A 16099-nucleotide genomic window follows, 5' to 3' on the forward strand; every position below is an offset into this window, starting at 1 on the left:
AGTATACCACACCAGCCGACTCACAGGTGAAGTGTCGCCTCACCTGGAAGGACTGTCTGGGGCCCTTCCAGGTGGTGAGGGAGGAAGTGTAAGGGCAGGTGTAGCACTTGTTCCGTTTACAAGGATAAGTGCCAGGAGGGAGATCAGTGGGAAGGTCTGGAGGGGGACGAATGGACAAGGGATTCACGTAGGGAGCAATCCCTGTGGAAAGCAAAGGGGGGGAGAGAAATATGTGCTTGGTGGTGGGATCCCGTTGGAGGTGGCGGTAGTTACAGAGAATTATACGTTGGACCTGGAGGCTGGTGGGGTGGTAGGTGAGGACAAGGGGAACCCTATCCCGAGTGGGATGGCAGGAGGATGGGGTGAGAGCAGATGTGTGGGAAATGGGAGAGATGCGTTTGAGAGCTGAGTTGGTGGTGGAGGGTGGGAAGCCCCCTTCTTTAAAAAAGGAAGACATCTTCTTCGCCCTAGAATGAAAAGCCTTAGCCTGAGAGCAGATGCGGTGGAGACGGAGGAATTGCAAGAAGGGGATGACATTTTTTCAAGAGACAGGGTTGGAAGAGGAATAGTCCAGGTAGCTGTGAGAGTCAGTAGGCTTATAGCAGATATATCAGTAGATAAGCAGTCTCCAGAGATGGAGTGATGCACTATCAATAACTCTCGGAGACTGGAAGTGAACGATAGGCTTTTATTAACAGCAAAAGGGAGCACAACATCTCGAAGACTGAGGGAGGAGCAGTGCTCCAATCGCCTTTATACAGGGGTCTGTGGGAGGAGCCACAGGAGCAGTCAGCAGAGGGGCGTGTCCAGACAGGTATACATAGTTTACCACATGGAGACAGAAAGATCAAGAAAGGGAAGTGAGGTGTTGAAATGGACCGGGTAAATTTGAGGGCAGGATGAAAGTTGGAGGCAAAGTTAGTGAAGTCAACGAGCTCAGCATGCGTGCAGGAAGCAGCGCCAATGCAGTCGTTGATGTAGCAAAGAAAAAGTGGGGGACTGATACCAGTATAGGCTTGGAACATGGACTGTTCCACAAAGCCAACAAAAAGACAGGCATAGCTGGGACCCGTACGAGTGCCCATGGCTACACCTTTGGTTTGGAGGAAGTGGGAGGAGCCAAAGGAGCAATTATTGAGAGTAAGGACTAATTCCGCTAGACGGAGGAGAGTGGTGGAAGAGGGGAATTGGTTATGTCTGGAATCCAAAAGGAAGCGGAGAGCTTTGAGACCTTCCTGGTGGGGGGTGGAGGTATATAGGGAATGGATATCCATGGTGAAAATAAGGTGGTGGGGGCCAGGGAACTTAAAATAATTGAAAAAAATTCAGGGCGTGAAAAGTGTCACGAACATAGGTGGGAAGGGATTGAACAAGGGTGGATGAAACATTGTTGAGGTATGCAGAAATGAGTTCGGTGGGGCAGGAGCAAGCTGAGACAATGGGTCTACCTGGACAGGCAGGTTTGTGGATCTTGGGTAGGAGGTAGAAACAGGAAGTGCGGGGTGTGGGAACCATAGGCAATCAATAGTTTTTGTGTGCTTATGATATTTGTGTTCTCAGAGACAGCCCTGACAACATTAATTTTGGGTGTCTGGCTCTCTATCTTCAGAAGCTTTTAGACTATTTGGGTGAATTACTTTGCGACAAAAGTGCTTGAACATTCAGATATCTCTGTCACTATAGATATGTAACTCAAAGGAAGCATTGCCAACCCAAAATATTGAAGGAAATGATGTCTATTGAAATGTTATTGTAGCAGCTACTGTGACCTTTGCTCTCAAGGATATAAAGATGTGATGTACCTTTGGGTTTGTGAGCCTCCACCAGGAATGTCTTCAGAATGTTGTGCTGACAATATCACCAGCTTTAGTGTCTCCCTGGTGACTTCATTCACAGTCGCAACAATGCCACTTGTCTTTCTAAGTGTAGGCCGAGTGACACTCAAAGATTTGTTATACGAGGACACTCCAGTCCCTTTGAACATCAATATTTCCTAGCCTCTCATTGTTTAAAAATTAGTCATGATTTCAGTTTTCTCTACCCACATTTTGGTCATTTCCCCCATCTGCTTGCTTTTATTATTGCTCAAGCAACTTGACCTACGTACAATTTTGTTTGCTAACTCTCCTTTGGTATATCTTGCAACATTTAATAAAGTTAAGAATTGTATGTAAATTCAACTTATTCTTGCACTCTCCTAGAGCGGTGGGTGGGGATGGGATCAGTTAGGTCATTAGGGGCAACTTGACCCTGGCAAGACCTTAAAGGTGTGACTATTTAAAAATGACATTGGAGGAGAAAGTGAAGGGATAATTGTTGAGGAGCCAGTAAGATATATCTGACAAATTTATACAGATGTCACCTGCTTTACGAATGTTCGCTTTACGCCACTTCGCTTTTACAAAAGACCTACATTAGTAACCTGTTTTCACATTACAAAGGGGATTTTCGCTTTTACAAAAACTTTTCCCATGTAAATTAATGTTTCTTTGCTTTATGCCATTTCGGCTTAAAAAAGGTTTCATAGGAACGCTCTACCTTTGTAAAGGGGGGGGGGGGAATCCACCTGTAATTCCTAACATTATCAGTGAAGGTGAGCCACATCAGAATAATAAATTATCCCTCTCAACCCCATTCTCCTGCCTTCTCCTTCACCCCATAACCTTCGACGCCCTTACTAATCAAGAACCTATCAACCTCCACTATAAATACGCCCAAAAGACCCGGCCTTCACAGCCATCTGTGGCAACGAATTCCACAGACTCACAACTCTCTGGCCAACGAAATTCTTTCTCATCTCTATTCCGAAGGGGTAGCCTTCAACTCTGAATATGTGCCCTCTGGTCTTGGGCTCCTCCACCATAGGAAACGTCCTCTCCATATCCATGTAGGCCTTTCAGTATTCGATAGCTTTCAATGAGATCTCCACTTATTCTTCTAAGCTTGAGGATGTAGAGGCACAGAGCCATCAAACGCTGCTCAGACATTAATGTTTATACTCATAGGTCATTCTCCTGTACTTCTTCAGGACCTTCTCCAATGCCAGCATCCTTTCTTAGATAAGAGGCCCAAAACTGCTCACAATATTCCAAATGTGGCCTGACCAATGTACTATTCTATGTTCTATATATATGGGAGGCAGGGTTTAAGGGTCGGCACAACATTGTGGGCCGAAGGGCCTGTACTGTGCTGTACTATTCTACGTTATACAACCATATAACCATATAACAATTACAGCACAGAAACAGGCCATCTCGGCCCTTCTAGTCCGTGCTGAACTTTTACTCTCACCTAGTCCCACTGGCCCGCACTCAGCTCATAACCCTCCATTCCTTTCCTGTCCATATACCTATCCAATTTTACTTTAAATGACAATACTGAACCTGCCTCTACCACTTCTACTGGAAGCTCATTCCACACAGCTACCACTCTCTGAGTAAAGAAATTCCCCCTCGTGTTACCCTTAAACTTTTGCCCCCTAACTCTCAACTCATGTCCTCTTGTTTGAAACTCCCCTACTCTCAATGGAAAAAGCCTATCCACGTCATCTCTGTCTATCCCCCTCATAATTTTAAATACCACTATCAAGTCCTCCCTTAACCTTCTACGCTCCACAGAATAAAGACCTAACTTGTTCAACCTTTCCCTGTAACTTAGGTGCTGAAACCCAGGTAACATTCTCGTAATTCTCCTCTGTACTCTCTCTATTTTGTTGATATCTTTCCTACAATTTGGTGACCAGAACTGTACACAATACTCCAAATTTGGCCTTACCAATGCCTCGTACAATTTTAACGTTACATCCCAACTCCTACACTCAATGCTCTGATGTTCTATGTTATCAGGCCTCAGCATTAAATCCTTGCTTTTATTTTCTAGTCCTATTGAAATGAATGTTAACAGTGCATTTACCTTCCTTACCACCTTATGTAAATGGATGTACAATCATTCCCATGCAGTCTCAAAGAAACATATACCTACAAACACATAGACATATACACTCCATGACCACTTTATTAGATACACCTGTACATGTCCTTGTTAATGCAAATACTTAATCAGCCAATCATTTGGCAGCAAGTTAATGCATAAAAGCATGCAGGCATGGTCAGGAGGCTCTTTATTAATCTTTTTATTGATTTAAGAAGAGGGTATATATAAACAAGAGGAGAATTATCTCAAATATATGTATGTATATATATATATATATATATATATGTATATATATATATATATATGTATATATATATATATATATGTATATATATATATATATGTATATATATATATATATATATATATATATATATATATCATAACAATACAAACAGAAAATGAAATAGACATTATCAAACTCATACATAGTATTAAGCTAATATGTAGAATATAATAAAGAAGGAAGACAGCTAATTCTCCTGTTATCAATTCGTGGAGAGAAAAAAACTGTAAATTTTTAAATGAAAATGAAACCCCACTACACTACACAAGAAAAGGAAAAAAACCAGGGATTGGGCAGACCATTCTGAGGATACGACCAAAAAAAAAAGAAAGACTTTCTGATCAGATCTAAAACTTTGACAAAAAATAATTGGAAGAGTAATAAATCAAATCAAATGGAAATATTGAATAAAAGGTCGCTCAAATTTAAAGGATGTATCAAATGTCCGATTTCTTATTTTCTCTAAACTTAAACAGGACATAATGGAGGAAAGCCAATAAAAGACAGCAGGTGGATTAGAATCCTTACACTTCAGTAAAACAGCTCTCCTAGCCAATAGAGTTGAAAAGGCTATCATATGTTGAGTGGAAACAGGAATATTTCCTGCTTCTGATGGGATAATCCCAAAGTTTGCTGTAAGTAAATCAGGTCAGGAGGCTCAGCTGTTGCTCAGACCAAACATCAGAACGGGGAAGAAATGTGATTGAGGTGACTTTGACCCTAAATGATTGTTGGCGCCAGATGAGGTGGCTTGAGTATCTCAGAAACTGCCGAGCTCCTGGGATTTTCACTTAGAGTTTACAGAAAAGAAGTAAATCCAGTGGGCGGCAGTTCTGCAGGCGAAGGCACATTGTTAATGCGAGAGGTCAGAGGAGAATGGCCAGACTAGTTCAAGCTGACAGGAAGGCAACAGCAACTCAAATAACTACATATTATAACAGTGGTGCGCAGGAGATTATCTCTGAACGCACAACATGTTGAACCTTGAAGCGGATGGTCTACAGCAGCATTAGATAACGATCTCACACTCAGGAGGCACCTATTAAAGTAAAGCACCTCCGACCTCACGACCTCATAACATTGAACCACGACAAAAAAAAGAAATCCGAAGAAATCAACTACCTGAGGCATCTCATTATTCCGAAATTTACAATCAGAAGCTACTGAATAACACACTTAATTTTGCAACCAAAACAGGGGCCATTTAATGAATTATGCTGGATGCACTATCTTTCTAAATCCCCTTTCAATATTCTATTTGTGGCAACGCTTGTCAGTTCATTTGAAGTACTGTACAGATCATATAAATGTTATTAAAATCACCAGCAGGATCATGTCAGACATTAGCTAACACGCTACTGCACGTCTAGACAGCGGGGTTTTAATATCTCGGGAGGAAATGCAAATGCCTACTCAGCTTTATGCAGCTCTATGAAGAATCCTATTACAGTAGGACACAGAGTACTGATAAATTCAGTTACAGTCACTTTTATTATTTAATGTTTTTTATATATATATATTCTGAAGACATTTCATCATCCTGCAATCATCCAGCAAACTGCCTTTTCCAAAAACTCCCTTCAGCAAAGTCCTCTTGGGCTATTAAAACAAAAACATCACACCATCTGAAAAGTCTCTCCTCCCCTGGCAGTTAATCTGATCAAAGTTCGAAGTAAATTTTATAATCAGAGTACGCACCTGTCACCAAATTACGACCCTGAGATTAATTTTCCTGCGGGCATACTCAGACAATCTGTAGAATAGTAACTGTAACAGGATCAATGAGACATCAGCCAGAGTGCAAAAGGCAACAAATTGTGCAGATGCAAATATAAATAAATAGCAATAAATAATGGGAACGTGAGATAAAGAGTCCCTAAAGTGAGATCATTGATCGCGGGAACATTTCAATGGATGGGGAAGAGAGTGTAGCTATCCCCTTTTGTTCAAGAGCCTGATGGTTGAGGGGTATTAACTGTTTTAATTAGCCCCCCCCACACACCCCCATCTATTTATTACCTCAATCACTGCTCTGTGCAGTATACACCTTAATCTTTTTGTTGTAATGCTGTTTGCATTGTAAATGCATGCTGGTATTTACACACGCTATTCAACATGGAGCACAGAACAGTACAACACAGGAACAGGCCATTTGGCCCACAATGTTGTGCTGAACTAGTTGAAAAGCAAGTCATAAACACCCAAACACTAATCCCTCCTACCTACACCATGTCCATATCCCTCCATCCTCCTCACATCCATGTGCCTATCCAAACGTCTCTTAAAAGCCTCTGATGTATTTGCCTCCAGCAACATACCAGGCATCCACCACTCTCTGAGTAAAACACTTACCCCCACATCCACCATGAACCTACCCTCTCACCACCAATGCATGCCCTCTGGTATCAGACATTTCAACCCTGGGAAACAGATACACCCTGTCTGCTCTATCTATGCCTCTCATAATCTTATAAGTCTCTGTCAGGTCTTCACCTTATAATTTTATTTTTTGTATAATTCTTTATTCTGTATAATTGTTGAATTTTTTGTTGCATGTAGTGCCAACATGCCACGGCAATTTCCTAATACGTGCAAATGTATCTGGTAAATAAACATGAACCACATAGTGAAGAAGGTTGATCCTTGATCCCGGATCTGAATCTCTAAACATGGGTGGGCAAATATTAATTCATCCAAATGGCCATTGTTTTCCGATGTGGGATCGCGTGCCGTGAGTTCCAGATTGTGGTGGTGCAATTTTTACTGAGTCCCACCAGGCTGAGGTGTAGATGCAATGCGCTTGTTTCTGAGTCAGGGGTTGCAAATTTGAGTCTCACTTTGAGGTGGAAGTCCAGCACAAAGCTTTATCGGGAGCGCTGTGTACACAGGGCCCTTAATATTATCAAGGATCCCACCCTATCCTTCCAGCATCCTCCTTGACTTCCCACCATCAGGCAGGAGACTCCGATGTGTAAAAACAAGGACGGTCAGGATGGAAACAGTTTCTTCCCTCAGGCCATTAGGCTCCCGGACTCCCTGCTGCATTGCTTTCAAAGTTAACTTGTCCTCAAACAAGAGCAAATCTGCAGATGCTGCAAATCCAAGCACACACATTGACCCCTCCCACATTCCCAGAGCCGTGTGTATTGGGAAGTTAATTAGTCACTGTTAGTTCTCTGTGTATTAACTAAGTATTGCATGCCATTTTGGTCGCCCCACTGTAGGATGGAAGTTGGGGCTTTGGAGAGGGTGCAGAAGAGGTTTACCAGGATGCTGCCTGGTTTAGAGGGCAGGTGGTATCGCGAGAGGCTGGATAAACTTGGGCTGTTCTCTCTGGAGCGGCAGAGGCTGAGGGGGGATCTGATATTGGCTTATCAGATGATGAGAGGCATAGAGTAGACAGGGAATATTTGTTTCCCAGGGTAGAAGCATCTCATACCAGAGGGCATGCATTGAAGGTGGGTGGGGGGGTAGGTTCAAGGAGATCTTGAGGGGTAAGTTTTTTTACTTAGACATTGGTGGATGTCTGGAATGTGCTGCCTGGTCTGGTGGTAGGGGCAAATACATCAGAGGCTTTTAAGAGATGTTTGGATAGGCACATGGATGGAGGGATATGGACATGGCGTAGATTGGAGAGATTAGTGTTCGGGTGTTTTTGCTTTGCTTTTTAGCTGGTACAGCATAACATAGTGGGCTGAATGGCCTGTTCCTGCACTGTAGCATTCTCTGTTCTATGCCTCACTTGAGGGTGAGTGATAGAATCAGAGGAGAGTTGATAAGAATGAGGAGGGAAGACAATGTCTGGTGCGGATGAACGTACGTTAACGACTCTGATAGGCCTGTCTCCGTGCTCTGTGTGACACTGAGGGTTCAGCAGCGTCAAAAGTGCGATGGAAGGTGGAAAATTCAAGTCCTCCATCGGTCAGGGTCGGCCGCGGATGTTGCGTCTTAGCTGTCCAGGGCAGTACGATATGGAGAGCAAGCTGTTGCCCACGGAGAAAGATTCCCCTCTCCACGCATCTGGAGAACCCAAAGGAACGGCAGAGTCATTCAGTTTGGCACCAGCAGTGTTGCAGGAGTTGCCAGTTAGTGTTAAACTCGGCGTTGGACTCCCTTAGGGGCTCCAGCTCCAGATCTTCCCCACGGGGTTTTCTCCCGAACCCATCCCCACGAGTGGGTACGGCCACTGGGCAGTAGCGGCTGGGGATAAGAGTTTCCCTTCTCCGAGGTGAGCTGCTGACCATGGCTGATGAGCCCAATCCACCCAGAGCGACTGGTTCTAACCCACCTTTGTCCCTTCTCCCGTCAGCAGAAACGGTTCCACCCAGCTTAGTCGCTAAGCCACGCGTGAAGGCCAGGAGCTGGACTTGGTTGTTAGAGGCTATTTGAGGTGCACGCCATTGGGAGCATTTAATAGGTAGTGGCGAGTGGCCTAGTGGATAAGGCATCGGTCTAGTGATCTGAAGGTCACTGGTTCGAGCCTTAGCTGAGGCAGCGTGTTGTGTCCTTGAGCAAGGCACTTAACAACACATTGCTCTGCGACGACACCGGTGCCAAGCTGTATCGGCCCTTGCCCTTCCCTTGGACAACATCGGTGGCGTGGACAGGGGAAGGCCTGCAGCTTGGGCAACTGCCGGTCTCCCATACAACCCTGCCCAGGCCTGCGCCCTGGAAACCTTCCAAGGTGCAGATCCATGGTCTCACGAGACTAACGGATGCCTATCATTATTAATAGATAGTGGGAGCTTGTCCCCATTACCACCCCCGGATATAACAACCTTACGGAACCATGGAAAAATATAAAACCCGTAACGGCGTAGCCCACAGATTATATTTGCTGACCGATCACTGATTAAACTACTCAGAGAAATCAGAGTTCTGATTGAGTTATAGAGCACTGCAGGTCAGAAGCAGACCCTTAGGCCTGTCTAATGCAAGCTACACTGTTACTTCTCTCACAGTTCAGTACGGTGGGGTGGGGAGGGGGGGAGATGTTGGGGACAGGGCAGGATCGAAATGACCTGCAGGAAGTTGTGAACTCAGTCAGCTCCATCGTGGGCACCATCCTCCCCAGCGTCCGGGACATCCTCAACGTGTGGCGCCTCAAGAAGGCGGCATCCATCTTTAAGGACCCCCCCATCACCCAGGACACAACCTCTTCTCATTGCCACCATCAGGAAGGAGGAACAGGAGCCTGAAGACACACACTCAGTGACTCAAGAGCAGCTTCTTCCCCTCCACCATCCGATTCCTAAATGAACATTGAACCCATGAACACTACCTCACTATTTTTATTTTATTTTGGCTTTGGCACTACTTATTTATGTATTTAATATACATATGTAAATTACTGTAATCATTTGTCCCCGTATTTATCATGGATTGTACAGCTGCTGCGAAGTTAACAGATTTCACAACACTTGCCGGTGATATTAAACCTGATTCTGATAGTGACTCTGATTCTGAAATTATGACTGGGCAAAATAATTTTCCATAATAAGAGAAATCCCTTTAAACTAAGTCAACTAAAGTGAGGGGAGTGGAAGTGGATTCTGATCAGAAAATGCTGGGATGGCATGGTAGTGTGGACATTGAACTCATAAACACTAGATAACTACTTATTTTAATCTCTTTTTGCGCTACTTATTGAATTTAACTTTTTTTTAAGCTGATATACAGATAGATGCTTTATTGATCCCAAAGGAAATTACAGCGTCACGGTAGCATTACAAGTGCTCAGATATACAAATATGAGAAGTCAGAAAGAATAAAAAATGAGTTATCTCAACCAGTCTAACAGGAGGGGTCATCACTTCCCCTTCATTATAGAGGTTGACTCATTACAGAGCCTAAGGGCCGAGGGTAAGAATGACCTCATTTAGCGCTCTTTGGAACAGTGCAGTTGTCTTAGTTTGTTACTAAAAGTAATATATATACACACACACTTCTTACTGTCATTTACAGTTTTTAAAATGATTATGTATAGCATTGTGCTACTTCCACATAACGACAAAATTTAATGACATTAAACCTAATTCTGATTATTCTGCCTAATCCCATTGATCGGAACCTGTAGCACAGACCTCCATAGCAGAACTTTTGAGTAATGAAAGAACTTTTGACATGAAACATTAACTAAAGTTCAAAGTAAATTGATTACCAAAGTCCATATGTCACCGTGTATCAGAATCACCAGCACGTGTCCTGAAATTTGTTAACTTAGCAGCAGCAGTTCAATGCAATACATAATTAGAAGAAGAAGAAAATTAATAATAAAAAATAAATAAGTAAATCAATTACAGTATACGCATACTGAATAGATTAAAAATTCATTTTCTTGAGGGCATACTCAATAAATCTGTAATAGAATAATTACCAGAATGGAATCAATAAAGACTGCTTCACTTTTCACACAGACTGCTCAACCTGATGAATATTTTCAGTGTTTTCTGTGATTATTTCAGAGCACACAGCAGTACTCCATGTCGAGCATTCTCCCCGTGTTTTGTGTCAGGCAAAAGAGAACGGTGCAACGGTGTGCCAACAATATGGGCTCATTAGAAGGGAAGAAGTCAGGGATAAGATGGACTTAACCGGCAACTTGTTTTGGCAGCTGCTGAGAATGCACTTAGTATACACACATCTCTTTGGCATATGCAGAACCCTGGTATTAATGCAATAACCTCTGTTCCCTCATGCAAAACCAATCTTCTCATAATACGTGAGTCCGTGGTGCGGCTGCAAGTCAGGTGTTTTGAATTTTTGAACGGGTAATTTTAATTTAATACTTCCCGCCTCACCCTTCCCTCGTTCAATCTGTCGTGATGCAGGGTCTCGACCCGAAATGCTTCCACAGATGCTGCCTGACCCAATCGGTTCTTCTAGCAGTTTGGCTTCTTTTATATTCGGGTTTCAGCATCTGTAGTCTTTCGTGCGTCTGCCCGTGAAACAGCAACTTACAGAGTGTGATAGAGCCATTTCTTCAAGAGAGAAACGAATAATCAAGGAGAACAGAGAGAAAGTAAGAGAGAATGGAAGGGAAAGAGGATGAAGTGAAAAAGTGGATTATAGATAAAAGGAAATAAGAAAGTGAGAAATAGCTGACACATTCAATGCTTCAGGAACAGCTTCTAAAGTTCAAAGTTCAAATGTCAAAGCAAATTAAACTTCCCCTCTGCCATCAGATTTCTGAACAATGAACCAACCCATGAACAGTACCTCCCTATTTTTGCTCTCTTTTGAGTATTATTCAATGAATATATAAACACACACATACCCAATGAGGTCTAAAGTGCATATATATAACTAGGGTGCCTAAGACCTTTGCACAGTTCTGTATTTGTCAACGTGGAGCGGAGAGCAAGTTTATAAATTAAGCATTAAGAAGAGGGACGCCTCACGTCTTAATAAGCTGGTAAGGAAGGCGGGCTCTGTCGTGGGCAAAGTACTGGAGAGTTTAACATCGGTAGCTGAGCGAAGGGCGCTGAGTAGGCTACGGTCAATTATGGATAACTCTGAACATCCTCTACATAGCACCATCCAGAGACAGAGAAGCAGTTTCAGCGACAGGTTACTATCGATGCAATGCTCCTCAGACAGGATGAAGAGGTCAATACTCCCCAATGTCATTAGGCTTTACAATTCTACCGCCAGGACTTAAGAACTTTTTAAAAGCTATTATTAATGCTTTTTGAGATAGTGATTTAGATGTATATCATATTTTTTACTGAGTTAAGTATTGTATGTAATTAGTTTTGCTACAACAAGTGTATGGGACATTGGAAAAAAAAGTTGAATTGCCCCATGGGGATGAATAAAGTATCTATCTATCTATCTATCTAAATCTGGCGGGAGCAATGACACTGGGAATGGTGAGGGTGGAGCGCCACGGGGGGGTGGGGGGGGGACAGGTGGTGGAGAAGGAATTCCAGTGGCAGTTTGGGGGGGGTTGGGGAAGACACGGGTGCAGGCAAACCCAGCCCTGAGACACAAGGCAAGGTCGTTTGATTCCAAACAATCGGTTTATTGATCATTACAGAATGTCTCTCTGGTGCTTTCCCATTCCCTCCCCTCTCCCTTCCCCTTTTCCCAACCATGATTCCCCTCTCCCTGCCCCCTTCCCACTCTCAGAGACCCATATCAGAATCAGGTTTATCATCACTCACATATGTCATGAAATTTGCTTCTTTTCAATGGCAACAGTACAGTGCAGTACATATAGAGAACTGTGCAAAAGTCTTAGGCACCCTAGCTATATACAGTATATATGTCCCTAAGACTTTTGCACAGAATTGTACATACAGGTGTCCCCCCCCCCCTTTACAATGGTAGAGCGTTCCTATGAAACCTTTCTTAAACCGAAATGGCGTAAAGCGAAGAACCATTAACTTATATGGGAAAAATTTTTGTAAAAGCGAAAATCCTCTTTGTAATGCGAAAACATGTTACTAATGTAGGTCTTTTGTAAAAGCGAAGTGGCGTAAAGCGAACATTCATAAAGCGGGGGACACCTGTGTGTGTATATATATCTGTTTAAAATTATTATAATTTATAGTTTTTTTCTGAATTGCACTGTACTGCTGCCACAAAAAAAGCAAATTTCATGATGCATGTGAGTGATGATAAACCCGATTCTGATATGGATCTCTATTGTACAATACATAAAATTACTACAGTACTGAGCACCCTAGCTATATATAGGCACCCTAGCTATATATATATTTTGTTATAATTTATGTTTCTTATGTATTGCTGCTGCAAAACAACAGGTTTCACTTCATAGATCAGTGCTATTAAACCTGATTCTGATTCTGATTTTATGAGAACAAGATATCTCCGTTCACAACAGCCTCCAATTGCTTGTTAATGTACAGCCACTGATGAAATATAGAAAATGTGGCAGCCAATTCTCACACAGTAAGCCTCCATGGAGAGGTGATAACTAGCAATAAACTGTTAAAACGATGTTAAACAGCAGCTATAGATGAACACGCTTTCTGCAGTTGAGGCGCCGAGTGAGACATTAATAATTTTCGCCATTCTGGTGTGGACCCACCAGAGGTGACACTGAGGCATGACAACCCGGTCCCATGACAACCAGCACTGAAAAATCCCAAGTGCAAGCAGCGGAATTAAATAGTGACTGTTTATGCCATGGAGTTTGATGAAAATTTGATTGGTCTTACATGGTTAGCCCTGCAGAACTCACCAGGGAGAAACAATGCCCTGAAAAGATAAATATGCTTGCATTTATTTAACAACTTGCAAAACTGTAGGATGTGACAACTGCAAGCACTTTTCAGTCTAACTAAGCTGAAGAACTTTGGGGCATTGTAAGGTCATGAAAGGTTCTTCACTCTTGAACTATCATTCAAATACAGTGGCATTGCTGATACACACATGAACACTGGCCACACTCCCGCTCACCCCTCCACCCCCAGCATCCGGGATATCGTCAAGGAGCCAAAAAGGCGGCATCCATCTTTAAGGACCCCCATCACCCAGGTCATGCCCTTTTCTCACTGATACCATCAGGGAGGAGGTACAGGATCCTAGAGGCACACACTCAACGATTCAGGAACAGCTTCTTCCCCTCTGACGTCTGATTTCTGAATGGACATTGAACCCATGAACACTACCTCACTATTTTTATTTTCTCTTTTTGCACTACCTTTTTAAATTTTTAAGATCTACAGTATGTACTTTTCCCCTTGGAGCGACAGAGGTGACCTGATAGAGGTGTACAAGATGATGAGGGGCATTGATCGTGTGGATAGTCAGAGGCTTTTTCCCAGGGCTGAAATGGCTAACATGAAAGGGCACAGTTTTAAGGTGCTTGGAAGTAGGTACAGAAGAGATGTCGTGGGTAAGCTTTTTACGCAGAGTGGTGTGTGTGTGCAATGGGCTGCCGGCGACAGTGGTGAAGGCGGGTACGATAGGATCTTTTAATAGACTCCAGGATAGATACATGGAGCTTAGAAAAACTGAGAGCTATGGGTAACCCTAGGTAATTTCCAGTTCAGCACAGCATTGTGGGCCGAAGGGCCTGTATTGTGCTGTAGGTTTTCTATGTTTATTTCGTACTGTTATTATTATGCATCAAGTCAAGTCAAGTTTATTGTCATTTAACTATATACATGCGTACCATCAAATGAGCCAAGGCTTCCCTGAACCAGGGTGTAAAGCTAAGCAACATAACAACGTATTCACAACGTATGCCAATGACCTTTGACCAGGCTCTGATTCTGACTCAGCATCATGGGGTAAACTTGTTTCTTGGCATCACTTCCATGGTCACGAGCTAAGCATGTCACCCGGAAGGGTAACAGGAGAACTGCTGGAGTCATCGGCTTCAGGGGAGAACAATCCCACTGGAAATCATACCTTACAGTTCATATCACACATAAAACTTCAATTCCAAACAAATACAGTTGAAGGGGTCATTTACTGGGCTAAACATAAAAATAAAGAGAGTTTCACACACACAAAACGCTGGGGGGACTCAGCAGGTGAGGCAGCATCCACGGAGATGTTCCGGGCCGAGATCCTTCTTCAGGACTGGGAAGGAAGGGGGTAGACGCCGGAGTCAAAAGGTGGGTGGAGGAGAGGGAGGCCAGCTAGAAGGTGATAGGTGAAGCCAGGTGGGTGGGAAAGGTCTGATGGGAGAGGAGAGTGGACCACAGGTGAACGGGATGGAGGAGGGGCACCAGGGGGAGGTGATAGGCAGATGAGAGGCCAGAGTGGGGAATAGAAGAAGAGGGGAGGGGGATGGAAAAAATTACCAGAAGGAAATATCAGTATTCATGCCATCAGTTTGAGTCTACCCAGATGGAATGTGACGAGTTGCTTCTCAATATAACATAGAAATACAGTTGTGTCAGCATGAATTAATCAGTCTGATGGCCTGGTGGAAGAAGCTGTCCCAGAGCCTGTTGGTCCTGGCTTTTATGCTGTGGTACCGTTTCCCAAATGGTAGCAGCTGGAACAGTTTGTGGTTGGGGTGACTCGGGTCCCCAATGATCCTTCGGGCCCTTTTTACACATCTATTGCTGTAAATGTCCTGAATAGTGGGATGGGCTGAGCTGTCCGCACCACTCTCTGCAGAATCCTGCGATTGAGGGAGGTACAGTTCCCATACCAGGCAGCGATGCAGCCAGTCAGGAGGCTCTCAATCGTGCCCCTGTGGAAAATTATTAGGATCTTGGGGGGGGGGGGGCTCCTGATTTCACCTTCTAGCTAGTCTCCTTTCCTTCTCCCCCATTCTTTTTATTCTGGCATCTATTCCCTTCCTTCTCAGTCCTGAAGAAGGACCTCAGCCAGAAACATTGACTGTTTATTCATTTCAATAGATGTTGCCTGACCTGCTGAGTTCCTCCAGCATTTTGTGTGTGTTGATCTCCATTCTCAATCTTCTCGCAGGGTTTCGACCTGGAATATTGACAATTCCTTCCACTCCTTCCTCCCCCTCCCCCATCGCAAAAACACTGCTCGACCCGCTGTGTTCCTCCAGAAGATTATTTACTGTTCCAGATTCCCACACCATCCGTCTCTTGTGTCTCCATTTCACTGCCAGTAAATCTCTAATGTCTTGTTGTCACCTTTTAGACTTGACTTCTCAGGTGACTACAGAGAGTGAGTAGAATCCCAAGCATGTTGCTATGTTGTGGTCTAGGTCCTAGAGCAAGGCACTGTCTGATGCTTGGACAATTTAAACACCAGTCCAGGATAGACTGGGAAGCCCGAGCGTTGGGACTGGAGGCGAAGGTCCGGCTGATTTCGTTCGCAGTCCCATGATGTTCACTGCTTTTTCAGTGGTGAACTGCTAGGGCTGTTGTGTACTGAGATTGAGGCTTGGGCCTACTCCAGCTGCTGTGCTACTGA

Source organism: Hemitrygon akajei, chromosome 24, assembly GCF_048418815.1.
Source record: "Hemitrygon akajei chromosome 24, sHemAka1.3, whole genome shotgun sequence".
Classification (NCBI taxonomy): domain Eukaryota; kingdom Metazoa; phylum Chordata; class Chondrichthyes; order Myliobatiformes; family Dasyatidae; genus Hemitrygon; species Hemitrygon akajei.